This window comes from Equus caballus, chromosome 5, assembly GCF_041296265.1.
Source record: "Equus caballus isolate H_3958 breed thoroughbred chromosome 5, TB-T2T, whole genome shotgun sequence".
NCBI classification, from domain to species: domain Eukaryota; kingdom Metazoa; phylum Chordata; class Mammalia; order Perissodactyla; family Equidae; genus Equus; species Equus caballus.
In genome coordinates this window covers 73,944,983-73,952,215 of record NC_091688.1, presented here as the reverse complement: position 1 = coordinate 73,952,215, position 7,233 = coordinate 73,944,983, and positions in this window count along the sequence as shown.

Genomic DNA, 7,233 nt, shown 5'->3' with positions numbered 1-7,233 from the left:
GCAATTATCTGGATAATTCAGGCAGAACCGACCAGGCCCTTGGGACGCCTCTCTCCTTCTGCTCCTTTTGCCTGAGTAACCTGGGAATCGCTTCAATCCTTTTTCTGCTCACAGAGCTCTGGTCTTACTACATCTTTAACCATCGGACCTTGTCACTGAAATAAATATATCATATTGGAAACAAATACCAGTGAGGGAAGGCACTCTCATTTCAAATGTGGATGTATTTTATTTCCATATGGACTATGCTGTGAGCCAGTACAGAAGGCAGATCTAAAGTGTGAAGGATAAATGAAGGCAGACAGTCAGGAGCTGAGTACTTGTCAGTTTGAAAGGAAATCAAGCTCACTAAAGGTGAAGGAGCTGAATTTTCTCGACAAGAGCCTGTATTATCATTTATTTTTATTTATGGCTCTTTGGGAGGACAGCAAGAATATTAAAATAAAGGAGAACATTTTTGACCGTCACAAAACACCACAAAAATTTGCATCCTCCTCATTAGGGATATTTTTCTAATCAAGAAGCAGCACTTTAGCCCCATGAAAAGGGATGTTAGGAGGATGAGATGTTTTTGATAAAAAAGCCTGGAAAATTTTACTTGCTTAAACGCCCAGGTTGGGATAAATAACAGCAGAGTAAATGAAAATCTCACAGAAAAGAACGCTCTCTTATATGACTGAATATAAGTCCATGGAACTTGCAGTTGTGCCCAAATAAAGAGAAGCCACCAGCTCTAACTCAGCATTGACCAAGGCTGTCAGATCTTATCTTAATGAGGCCCAGATCCTAGGACAGGAGAGGAACAAAACGAAGCTGTGTGATAAGGTACACAGTGCAGTAATTGGATCAAGCTGAGGCAGTGGTGGTCCTTAACAGCAGCTGTGGGTAAAAATGAAAGGGCTGTCACTTGCGAATAATTTGCTTTGTTTCAGTTTTCAGTTTTGTCCAAGGAGTTGTGTGTCAGAAGGAAAGTCTGAAAGCATAGATTTTCCTTCTCCATTTGCCTTCCAGAATATTCGTCTGTAACCATACTTCAGCAACTTAACATGGCAAATCTTGAGATGTTTGGAATTCTTTATTTACATGAATATGATGTATTTTCTCAGATCTTAGAACTGTATTCTACATCCAGTAAATTCCTCATGTTGTTAGCATAGTGTTGCAACTTACATTGCATTTTCCACAATTTGCCAGTGTTCCCAAGAAATGCTAGGTAAATACTGACATCCTATGCTATGAAATGAGCCCTCCAGAGTAAACTGAGGTCTTGTTACTATTAAAGACGCATTTAGCTTCCATGATTCACAGTTCCAAAGACATTGTTTCAGTAATCTATTGCTTTGTAACAAACTACCCAAAAACTTAGTGGCTTAAACAATAATCTATTATTTCTCATCATTCTACAATCTGGATTGGGCTCAGTGATGTGGTTTTCTTTTCCATCTGGTGTCTGTTGGGGCTGGACATCAGCAGGGATGTCTGGAACAGGTTGGGGCTGGTCAGGCATCGCTCTCTACATGACCTCTTTAGGTGGTTAGCTTGGGCCTCCTAACAGCATCATGCTTTCAAAGAAGTCTGACTTATTACATGATGCCTGCTTCCCAGAAGGAGGAGGCAGAAGTTTCTGGTTCTCTTTAGGCCAGGGCTTGTCCCATAATATCACTTCTGCCGCATTGTACTGATTAGAGCAAGTGATGTGCCAGGCCAGATTCAAGGACGGGGAATAGCCTCACCTCTTAGGAGATGAAGAAGCACCATGTGTGTTCAGGGAGGGAAGGAATTGATGGCGGCCATCTTTAAGGGCTTTAGAGATGCCTCCCAACTGCTCTGGTAGGGACTAAGGAGCATTCAATGATGGATTCATTGGTTGTACATGGTTTATTTCTAGTTTAGAGTGTATTATTTCAGAGATACAAGAAACTCTACACATCATTTAAAATAGCATTTCTCAAACAATTTTATTGTTATACATAGCAGGAAACATTTTATATCCTGATATACAAAACTGAAGTTATAGAAATGTGTGTGTATATTTCTATAACATATATCCCTACACCGGCATCCATATAATAATAGTTTCACAAAACAGTGTTGATCCCTAATTTGTACGCTGGATGCTGATGTTTTTTTGTCCTGTTTCATTTTAAAGAAAGTTGGTCTTGACCCATGAAATTGATTTCATGACCTACCAGTGGGGTAGCATTGTGATTTGAAACGTATCAATCTAATTCTATTTGCTCGTTTTCAGATGAGGTTCCTGAGACTTCACGAGGTTGGACAACTTGTTAGGCAGACGCAGGACTGGCATGCAGGCCTCCTGACTCCGGGGCTAATGCTCTGCCACTCACCACACTGCTGTTACAGAAGCAGAGTCAGGCAATCTAACGTGAGTTATGAATTTTGTTTAGTTTATGCTTTCTCATTCTAGTCTCCACAAAAGTATAAATGAGGGACTTTTTTTTAAAGCGTTTTCTTTCTCATTTCCCTACAACTTAACTTTGCTTAGTATAATCCTTCAAATGTGAGTGTTAAGTCACAGCACTTTCAAGCAACACATAAAGCATAACCTATTCTCTGCCCTCAGACTCTTTTTGGTAGTTTGCGTCCTTCACAACCTTAGGAAGTGTAAAATAAATAAAAGCCCATTAAGTTATCATATTTATTTATTAATGCAAAGAGGAGAATTTCCCTGACTTTAGTGCTGTGAAGGAGCAGAGCAGTTTCCTAAGAGAGGTGGTGGAAACATCCACAGGAGATTTTGAGGAATAGGGCTGTCTTCCAGGAAGAGTTTTAGTGTATTTCTGCCCGGAACCATAGATTGACTAGATGACCTATGAATCCACATCATTACTCACCTCGGCTTAGTGGTGTTATGGGGCTGCATTAACTGATGGCCCAATTAGCTTTCCAACAATAACACTGCTTATTAAGTAAACTAAACTATCTCTAAACACGGACCTGCAATTGTTAGTGCAGAGCTAAATAGACCTTACCTTCGTTCCTCTTGTATTTTGATATTCTACCACAGCACTGCCCAATAGAGAGATGATGCGAGCCACACATAAGACGCTTTTAAATTTTCTCAAAGCCGCGTTGAGAAAAGAAGAAAGAAACAGGTGAAACTAATTTTTAAACTTTATATTTTGAAATAAATTTATACATAAAAAAGTTGCAAAAGTAGTGCAGCATTCCCATATACATTTCACCCAGCTTCTCTTAATGTTAGTGTCTTGCATAACCATGGTAAATTATCAAAGCCGAGACGTTAACATTGGTACAATACTAGCAACTAAACTACAGGCTTCATTTGGATTGGTGAAATTAATTAACCCAATATATCCCAAATATTGTTTCAACACGTACTCAATATAAAAATTATTCACAAGCTATTTTATTTTCTTTGTTTTGCACTAAACCTTCAAAATCTGTGTGTTTTACAATTACAGCACATCTCAGTTTGGACCAACCACATTTCAAGCACTCACGTGCCATGTAGCCAGTGGCTACCACGTTGAACAGTGCAATCCTACTATAACAACACAGAGATGAGCTGTCATCAACATCTACTCATTCTGGTGTGAGTTACATGTCAGGTCCTTGAGTCAGTGGAGCACTGGTGGTAGAGGCGGTATAGGCTGCTGTTAAGGGCATCAGCTTAGGGATCAGGCAGAGTGGAATTCCAACTCTGCAACTTATTATTACCTGTGTGACCTGGGCATATAATTCAAATTTTATGGGCCTCCTTTTCTTTATCTGCAAAAAAATAAATAAACAACGAAGAAAATAACACCAATGCATCGGGTTATGAGATGGATCAAATGAGAGGACACATTAAACGCTCGCACAGCGCCTTCCATGGAGTTGGTACACAGTGAATGTTAGCTTTTAGCGGTCATCTGTGTCATCACCAAAAGATCAAACACAAGTACACTTTCTTCAGTGTTGAGTGATATTAAAAGTCAAGTTAAGGCTCTGGGTAATATTTTAGGAAAGCTCAACAAGTGTTTATGGAGTACCTACCATTTTCCAGGCACTGTGCAGAGTACTAGGGGTAAAAAGATGAATAAAAGCCCTGTGGAGTTTGCTGTTTAATGAAAGACAGATAGCATTTAAATAAGAAGGCTGCATTTTCTGTGCGTATGTGTGTGTTCATGTGTCTGTGGCAGGGGTGAGAATGAAAAATTGCTGTGGCTGTTTGTTTTTTAAATGACAAAGTAATCATATCTTTTAGTGTTATAAAAACAGAGGTTTTCTTAATAAAAACTATTATAAAAAACAGAGTTAAAAAATTGAATATTACCGATAATCCTATCTTCCTCATAATTAACTTATTCTCTCTGTCTCTCTCTCTCTTTTGATATTTAGAGTTCTGTCATTTGCTTCATTCCGTGTATTTGGAACATAGAACAGGCACAATATCTTAACTTTTTCTATATTGTTGAGTGTTTGCTGCAGAATCTGAAAGACTATTTATGTAAAAGGTGCAGTTACCTAAGGTGCTTTTGAAATCAGTGAATCAGGTAGCATTTACTAGTTGGAATAAAATTTGCTTATTTCTTGTTACAGAATGAGGTGGCAAGCTCACGGAGATGGTTATATGTGTTAAAGAAAACTATCAGTGATAATAATAACAAGAGCTAACATTTCTTGAGCACTGATTATGCACAGTCATTGTGTGAACCCAGCAACATGGCTCCAGAGTTCTGTCTTAACGAATACTCTACAATGTCTCTAGTAAAGTTTTCTGTTTTTAAATCTCTGAGTGTAGTGCAAGTCAATTGTTAAAATCCTGACACATACAGAGAATCAGGAAACCACATGGTGACTCTCCCAAACTTTTTTTTGTGTGTGAGGGGATTGGTCCTAAGCCAACTTGTGTTGCCAATCTTCCTCTTCTTCATTTTTTTTTTTTGTCCTCCTCAAAGCCCCATGACATAGTTGTATGTCACTTTAGTTCTTCTATGTGGGGTGCCACCAAACTATGGCCTGATGAGAAGTGCGTAGATCCACTCCCAGGACCTGAACCAGCAAACCCCAGGCCACCAAAGCATTGGCATGAGCTCAACCACTTGGCCACAGGGCAGGCCCCTGACTCTATCAAACTTTTAATGTAATTTTCCTTGGGATGTTGTATATGAATGATTCTCCCTCCCTTTTCCCTTTCCTTCCTCGCATCCTTCCTTCCTTTCTTCCATCCTTCCATCCTTCCTTTTTTCCTTTCTTCCTTTCCTATATTTCTTACACTTACTTTGTATCATGAGACCATTTTGTCCCAATTGTCTAATGTTTTATGTTACAGATGCAATTTGAAGAATGAGCTACCTTGAACTTTCAAAGTGAAAGTAATAGCTCATTGGTATATTTAAAAATATTTTATTCATAGTGCAGTGGTCACAAGACAGACTGAATTTGAGCTCTTACATTTGCTAGATACATTCCCTTTTGAGCAACTTAAACTCTTTGAGTCTCAGTTGCCTTATGCGTAAAATGAGAATTAAAAAATGTCTCCCCTCTAGGGTTGTTTTGAGGATTAAAAAAGATAATGTATGTAAAGCCTGTACCACGACATCTGCTTTATACACATTGACCACAGAATAAGTGTTCAACAAATGGTTCTTTAACTGTCAGTCCAAGATGTCAACCTACTTGTGGCTGGGAGATGGGGCTGAGGAATAAGGACTAGTGTGGCAAGAATGCAAAAGGAAAGAGGACTTTAGCTTTTAACTAGCTAAATGTAATCTTTGTGTGAGATGACCATTTTGAAATGCAGACTTTTGTGTGTGTGTGTGTGAGGAAAATAGTCACTAAGCCAACATCTGTGCCAATCTTCCTCCATTTTATGTGGGATGCTGCCACAGCATGGCTCGATGAACGGTGCCAGATTCACGCCCCGGATCCGAACCTGCGAATCCCAGGCCACTGAAGCAGAGTGCAAGAACTTAACCATTACGCCACCAGGCTGGCCTCCAAATCCAGACTTTTTAAGCAAGATAAAACTTTTTTCTCCATTCTTTTATCTCCCATTTAACTTTCCAAGAACCAAATCTAGAAGACTTTAAGCATGGTGTTTCTTTTATTACTTGAAGAGGATTGCTCTTCTACCTCTCCCAGCTAGGCCATGAGACTGTCTTGCTGCCCTGGCACCAAAGGAGGCCATGGGGAAAAGGAAATGGGAAACCAGAAGTTGGTCGCTGCTGATCCAGGAGGATTTGAGGAAGGGGCAGACTGAGAAAGGATGAGGAGGTCTTCCCGCCCCATGGTTGGGACCACATCTCATTGGCACAAGGAAGCTTAAGAATCACCCAAATAGTTTTGGGATCCTGAGAACGTGAGTGCTAATGGCATGGTGGTGGGAGGGGCAACAGGTTCTTATAACAATCCCAACCTTCACAATGGGTCTCCGCCAACTTGGTTTAGAAGTGATGGTGCCATCGCTCTTACAGATGAGCCTGAGGGAGCATCACTGGCTCCTTTTGGTCTTTATAGGGCTTTGAGGAAATGGCCTGGTGTGGGAATGTAGAGGCACTGAGAGGCCAGAAGCCTGTCAGAGGTTGGGATGAGGAAGCCATGGAGCAGAAGACTCTGAGATGGGTATGAGGGGAATGGATTTAAATGGTTGGGACAATGGACTTTGGTAATGACCGCCAGAATCTCACTCTCCAAAAAACATGAGATAGACGTGTTATACCTCTGCAGCTTGAGTTCATGGAACAAAACAGACCAGATCGTCTGTCACAGAGGACATGGGTTATTTGTAGACTCTATCTCCCCAGCACTACCACTAGGTCACATTAGCTACACACTTCCACATACTCTGACAACATTTTCACATGTAACAGGGGAAGGATAAGAGTTTGAAATACCAAAAAGTGACTGTTAGACCAGAAAAGACTGAGCTATTTTAAGGAAATAGTTAAACTGTCGGATCTGACTAAGTTTACCAGATTGGATTAAAATTTATTTTCTCCTCTATTAACTAGTGGTGTGGGTGTGTATGTTTGTATGGTTGAGAGGGATGGGAGCTTCTTTTCAATGAGATGGATGAGATTGTGAGAAGAGCACTTTTTGGAGGGGAAGATGAAAAGCTCCATTTGGGATGTATTAAATTTGAGATGCCTATTAGACATCTAAATGGAAAGGATGAGTAGGCTCTTAGGTATGTGAACCTGAAATTCAGAAAAGAGGGTTGTGCTGGAGATAAAAATGTAGGAGTTGTCAGCAAATAGGTGGTGT